General features: G+C 48.0%; 1 non-coding gene across 1 annotated transcript; it reads left to right on the top strand.

The window, feature by feature from the left end:
• The first annotated feature begins 6,048 nt into the window (after positions 1-6,048).
• On the top strand, positions 6,049-6,122 carry TRNAT-AGU. The gene has a single exon. It is a non-coding gene; the product is annotated as a tRNA-Thr (tRNA).
• Positions 6,123-6,649: the final 527 nt, after the last annotated feature.

The following is a 6,649-nucleotide window of genomic DNA, read 5'->3' as shown; positions in this document are numbered from 1 at the left end:
CGATGGTCAGACAGAGAGGACGTGACCACCTTCCGCCCTGACAGTGAGATATTCACTCTTCTCTTTCTTCAAGCTGCTGCTGTTATTCCATAAAACATGAACCACAGAATAAAAAGCTGAGTTTACTCCAGGGTGAGGAAAGAAAGGAGCCACCAACTCCCTGAAAAATCTCAGTGCCCCAGAGAAAACCTGCCCGTTATTGGAATTACTGATGTGCTGGAGATACAACGGGAAAAGGCACTGTCTGAATTGCCAAGGCAGGAAACGAACAATCTACAGCAACATCATTAACCACAGACACACTCTAGCCATGCTCCAGCCACTGGGGAAATGGGCAGGAATTCTTGCTGCTCAGCCATGGCCACACGTACAGAGCTGCACAGCAGTGAGTGTGCTGGGGAAGCTGGTCTGAGCAAACCATTGGAAATGACCCTTCAGTGAGAACAGAACCAGAGTGTAGAAAAGCCTCTGTGTTAAGTGGTTGTGGCTGAGGGCTTAGGGAGCTGGGCTAGGAAACCAGAGGTGTCTTTCTGTGGCAGTTTGATTCTTGCCAGCTAGGCTGTGTGGTGTCTCCATGGCTGTACTTTCAGTGTCTGATCACCCAGGGTGCCACAGGGAGCCAAGTCTAGACGTGTTCAGAGGCTAAAGACACGTCAACATTTCAAACTCCCCCGCAACATTGCTGCTGCAGCTCAGTAATGGAGATGCTCTATGCCAGGTTTTCTCAAACTTCTTTTCACTGCAACCACCTTCTGCCAAAAAAACTTACTGCATGGCCCTGGAAAGAGGGACCAAGCCCCTCCCACACAGGGCAGGGGGGAGCCAAAGCCTGAGCTCCGCCCAAGTGGGGGAAGGGCAAAACCAGAGCTTGAGGGATTCAGCCCTGGGTGGTGGGGCTCAGACTTTTGACTTCAGCCTCAGGCCCCAACAAGTCTAACGCCAGCCGGTTTCCCTACCCCATTGCTCAATGGGCATCCTACTAGATTGCCAGTTGCCTTTCACCTGCAGTGTGGAGACTGTGTGTGTGTGGGGGGAGAGATAACGTGTATGTTGGGGAAGAGTGAGTGTGTTGAGGTAGGTAGGAGCGGATCATTATTATCTCTATTTGAAAGAGGGAGAAGCTAAGGCTGAGAAAGGAGAATTCACTTGTTTTAGGTCACACAGGCAGGCAGTGGCAGAGTTGGGAATAGGACCCAAGAGCCCTGATTTTCAAACGAACCATCGGATCTTGAATTTCCTACATTGAATGACCTGAGTAAAGTGCTCTCAGATGAGCTCCAGACCAACAACAGTGCACAGTAATTATTCAGCAAGTATTTGAGAACTGCAATGTTAGAGAGAATCATGAACTGCTCAGAGACCATTAATTCAGAGAAGCAGCAAAATTCATCAAACATAGAACTGGTTCTGACTTATTTCCTTGGTCTTCAAAAAGAACAACAAGGACCTGAGTCTCCTCCCTGTCAATAACCCCTTGCTCAGCCAATCAGGGTAGAGACTGAGGACGAGAAGCTGAGGGTTCTCACCAGAGAGCCCAAAGGATGGCCCAGGTCACCGGTGAGAATCACTGCCCGAGCACTATTTCAGCCCCACATTTTTGGGTGGACCTCCCAGAGTGGGAGCTGCCGAGCACTCCCCTGCAACACACACACACATACACACACACACACACACACACCTCTCTCCTGGTGTTGGGAGGGGAACAGGAGGATGGACAAAAGAAGCAAGAGAAGAAGAGAAAGGAGGGAGGGATGGAGGAAAAAGTGAAACAAAAAGGACAAACTCAAATGTCCCCAGTGATTCTAAAGGACAAAATCCCAGGTGCAGAATAAAATTCTGCCGCCTCAAGCTCGTGTTTTCCATGCCTAGAATTCAACTGTCACCAGATGGATCAGACTGAATAGGTTTCAAACCTCAAGGAGGCTCTTACCTTCTAAACAGGGATGGCTCGTCTCTAGTAAAATCACTAAAAGGGAAGGAGAAAACTCGAAAAAGGTTCCTCCTGGCGCTCACTTACGTGAACCCCAATACTCTCTCAGTCTTCAAAGAGAGACCTGGAGAAGGAGACTTGCTGAAGCAAAGCCACAGGGGTCTGTGAGGTTTCCCTGGCCCCTCGCCCCTGTCCTGCCATGCTGATGTCAGCATCTTTCTGTGAGGTCACCACCTCCCCACCACCTTTGACCAATAGTCTGAGGTCCTGCAAAAAGCCTTTGTGATGTCACTGCCACACCCCTCCCTTGCTGTGCTAATGTCCTGCCCCTGCCCAGGCACTTTGGAGGTTGAGCTACTCCCTGTGGATCACCCCACTCAAGGAGCATTCGTTCTAGGAAGCAAGCCGGCTAGACAGTAAAACATCAGCTGCTGCTCCCAATACTACACTCAGTTTTTCAGAAATTTGTCGACTTTATGGCCAGAAGAGACCATTAGAGCATCTAATCTGACCCCCTGCATATCACAGGCCTCCTGTATGACACAATAGCTACTTTTTGGGTAAACACATTCCAGAAAGGCATCTAGTCTTCATTAAATGACATCAGAAGATTGTGAATCCACCACTTTCCTTGGTAGCTTGTTCCTGTGGTGAATCATCTTTGCTGTTGAATATTTGTGCCTTAGTTGTAATATGAATTTGTCTCTTTTCACCGTCCAGCCATTGGGGCTTGTTATGCTTTTCTCTGCTACATTAAAGAGCCCTTTAATAGCCAATCTTTTCTCTCCAGTAAGGCCCTTCAACACTTCAATGAAGTCACCTTTCAATCTTCTTTTGATAAGCTAAACAGGTTGAGCTTGTTCAATAGCTCCCTAGAAGGCATTTTCTCCAGCCCTCACAACATTTGGTGGCTCTTTGCTGACCCAACTCCAATTTCACAACATCTTTTTCAAATGAGGACACCAAAACTGGAGGCAGTATTCCAGTATCAGTCTCACTGATGCCGTGTCATCTCCTGTGACGTTATTGACATAATCTGTAACTGTATAGCTCACCGTTGCGACCACTGTTCTATATTTGCAGCCAATATTATAGAAAGGTTGTCGTGTAATGGGTCTATGGAGAGGTTATGATTGGCTGATTAGAATTATGCTATCTCTGGATGTGTATCATTTTTGTAGTTGACGTTATGAATATTGGCTCTATGCTGCCCGTATTTCAAACTTGTGCTCTGCTTCCGGGGAATACTCCAGCCAGACAAATTGGTGTCAATTCTGCCTAGCCTGCTTGATGGATCATTAAGGACCATCAGCTATACAACTGGCCCACTGAGAGAAGTCAGATATGCCTTGTGACTCAGCAAGGTATGCAGGGATCTGCCCTATGGACAGAACTTTAAAGTTTTTCTATGCCATGTGCTGGATAGAGTGTCCTTGGGACAAAGAAAGCAAAAACCACATGGCAAGAGACTATAAAAGGCTGATGCCTCATCTCCATCTTGTCTTCAATCCTGCTTCATACCTCTGAAGGGACTTTGCTACAAACTGAAGCTCTGTACAAAGGACTGAATGACCCATCCCAGGTGTGGATGGACTCCAGAGACTTGATTTCAACCTGCAGTTTATTCCATCACTGCTACAAGCCGGAACCAAGGACTTTGCCATTACTGGATGTGAAGGGTTCAAATCCATGTGCAGTTTATATAACAACCTGATCTATGGATTGTGCCAGCTCTTTTCCAGAGCCAAAGTCCAGAGTATGGTCAAGGGACCAGAGGCCTAGCAAATAGTGATCAGCTAAGAGAAAGCTAGGGTAAACAGAAAGCCTTGCTTGCTAAGATAGGCCTGGTCAGCAAATTGCCAGGTGTTGGAGCTAAGTAAATAATTGTGTCTTATTCAGAGTTGCAAATTGAGCAAAGAATCCCTTTTCCTTTTCTGTTAATCTCTTCTGTAGAGAGACGTTCTTCTCAAACTCAAGATTGGATCTGTGGGAAGTAGGCACATGTCAGTATAAGATATGGCATCTTTCCACTTCCCTCCCAAGAGACCAATGCCTTGCCTTTAGACACACAGAAAACAATCTTTATTGCCATATGCTTTCACTGGTTCTTTGCTTTAACCCCTAGGAATGTACCTGTTGGACAATCAAAAGAGTTGCTCCTTTCCTATGGACCTCAAATCAGAATTCAACATAGATATTTTATACTACTCACATTTTATCAAATTATTCATTAAATGTTAACTTGCTAACTTGAGACCATGGGTGGAGACATTATGTAACCTGTTAGCCATTGGCTACTGTGCTATCTTGTCTTGGTGCAGAACCTATCCTGGGGTGTTGAACTGCCTACCCCGTCACTTTACCCTGCCCATGGAAAATCTATATATTCTATTGTAATCAATTGACTGACAGTGTCTCTGAGCCTAATACGCAAGGTGACACTCCGCCAGTGCTGTGTGTAATAAACTCCTATTCTTGACCTCTACACTGTGTAGATTATGTCCTTCACAGACATCTGCTGAATAAAGAGGAGATTCAGCATGCAGCACCCAGTGGTGCCTGGCTGAATGCGTCTCCTCTCCCCGCAGCTTGGTGATCTTTTGAGGAAATGAAGAAGACTGCCTCTGCCTAGCTGTACATTGCTTGCAAAAGAAACAGGTCTTTTTGGTGACAAGTGTTGAAAGGAGCCATTAGACAAATGTGGAGACAAGAAAACATCCCCTAACTGAACTTGCATCTGTGGATGCTGAAGCCACAACACAGAGTGCTAAATGCTATATGACCATGGCTGGTGTCAGAAGAGTCTCTACCAAAGCCTTTTTCCACCAGCAGGGGCCTCTCTGTGCACAGAACTCCTGGTCACTTGATGGCTGCAGGCAGTGGAGAACTCTATTTTGGCATCTCTTTGTCGATGAACATCTGCAGTGGCTGTTAAAAGGCCTCTGGATAGTGGTCTTTGGGAAGAGCTGGCTGAAGAGCCTTCCTAGTAACCAGGAAATCCTGGCTTGGCCTGCCAGTTCTTCCTTGCTGAACCTAATGTCTCTGTTGGCTCCTTTTATGTATCTCTTTTCATAAAAAAAAAAGACCTGTCAGCAGAATCCTTCTAAGTAGTAGTTCAAGACAGAGAAAGCCTTCCTTGCGGTTAAGTCTTGGTGCCATGGGGCATGCCTCACTGCAGTGCCTTCTGTTGGCCGTCCTGGCAATTAGCTCTGGTCCCCTGGTGCGCCTTCATCTAGTGGCGTCTGGCTGCCATCTGTTCTATCATTAGGACCCATGTCGCTCTCAGGACTTCAAAATCCTCTTATGGACACAGCCCTCTGGCTGTGCCCCACTCAGTTGTCTCCCTCCTTCCAGGGGGCAGCTGTCCTCTGCCCAGACACTTGCCTCAGTGGCCAGCTGCAGTCCAGGGTGTAGCCACCTGTGTCAGCAGCGACTGAGGCAAAAGGGGTGCACCTCCAACCCCCGCCATCTGTTTCTCTGGACCACTTCCCCACAGACCTAGCACCTTCCTCCGCCTTTGTATCAGGGCCTCAGTCTGGCAGTAGTCGGCCAGGAGGTCACTCATGCTCCCCTTACCCACCCAGCACTACTCTGATCATGGTGCCCTTCCTTCAGGGCAGCCAATCCTCCTTCCTCAATTTCCAAGGAGTGACTGACTCTTGCTGTGCTGAGCAGCCCTTTATATATGGGCTGCTCCAGCAAGCCTTCTCCTGATTGGCTCTCCCAATAAGCCCTTTCCTGACTGGCTGAGTTCTGTGCAGCCTCTGCAAGGCTGCCTTAATCTTTCTCCTGCTTGTTTGGGGCAGCCACCCCACCACACTTGGAAAGCGGCAAATGAGAAGTCTAGAGCTGAAGGAAAGGTTACCATGACTCAGAACTGAGCCGAGGTTGCTGCGACTGAAACACAGATCACTAACCACGATATGATCACAGTGGCTGGTGGAAGAAGCACATGTTAGAAGCCCTCTGTCAACTCAGCTGTGGCTTTCTGTGCACGGAGAGCCAGGCACCTCAAGGTCTGCAAGTCTTGAGGGAAATGGGGAACGTCTGTACTTTGGAATGTGCAGGTGTTGTCCTGGACCATCAAATGGAACAGTTGTAAATACCTTCTTGAGGCAGGCATCATGGCTTAGCTGGCTAAAGCACCTGTCTAGTAAACAGGAGATCCTGGGTTCAACTCCCAGTGGTGCCTTGTTGCATGGCTTTTGTCTCCTCTGCTCACATTTTCCTGTGTCGTCTTAGGAAACAGAAGAGACCTCCCTTGGTATCCAAGTAATTGCTTGCTAAGGAAAAGGCTTCTTTGGAGAGAGGCATTGGAAAGAATCAAATCACAAGCCTGGAGCTGATGAAAAGGCTGCTGTGACTGGCATTGGCATGGCGGTTGCTTCAACTGCAATTGCTGCAACACAAGAGCCTGCGCCACACGTCCTTGTGATTCGCTGGGGATGTCCACACACAGAGGCCATGTCACCATCCTTTTGATTGTCAGGGATGAGAAATGGAGCAGCCGGGAGAAAAGTCCCAGAGAGCAGCATCGTGGCTAAGCTGGCCAAGGCACCTGACAGGTAAAGTGGAGGTTAGGGATGCAGCACCCAGTGGTGCCTTGCCAAATGTGTCTGCTCCTCCCACCTTTTGGTCAATCTTTCGAGGAAGCAGAGAAGATGCCTCTGCCTTGCAGTGCAAATGCTTCCAAAAGAAACTGGTCGTTTTTTCTGACAA

Source organism: Mauremys reevesii, linkage group 12 (genome assembly GCF_016161935.1).
Source record: "Mauremys reevesii isolate NIE-2019 linkage group 12, ASM1616193v1, whole genome shotgun sequence".
In the NCBI taxonomy this organism is placed as follows: domain Eukaryota; kingdom Metazoa; phylum Chordata; order Testudines; family Geoemydidae; genus Mauremys; species Mauremys reevesii.
The sequence above is the reverse complement of the archived record's forward strand: the minus strand, read 5'-3'. Positions and strand labels throughout refer to the sequence as shown.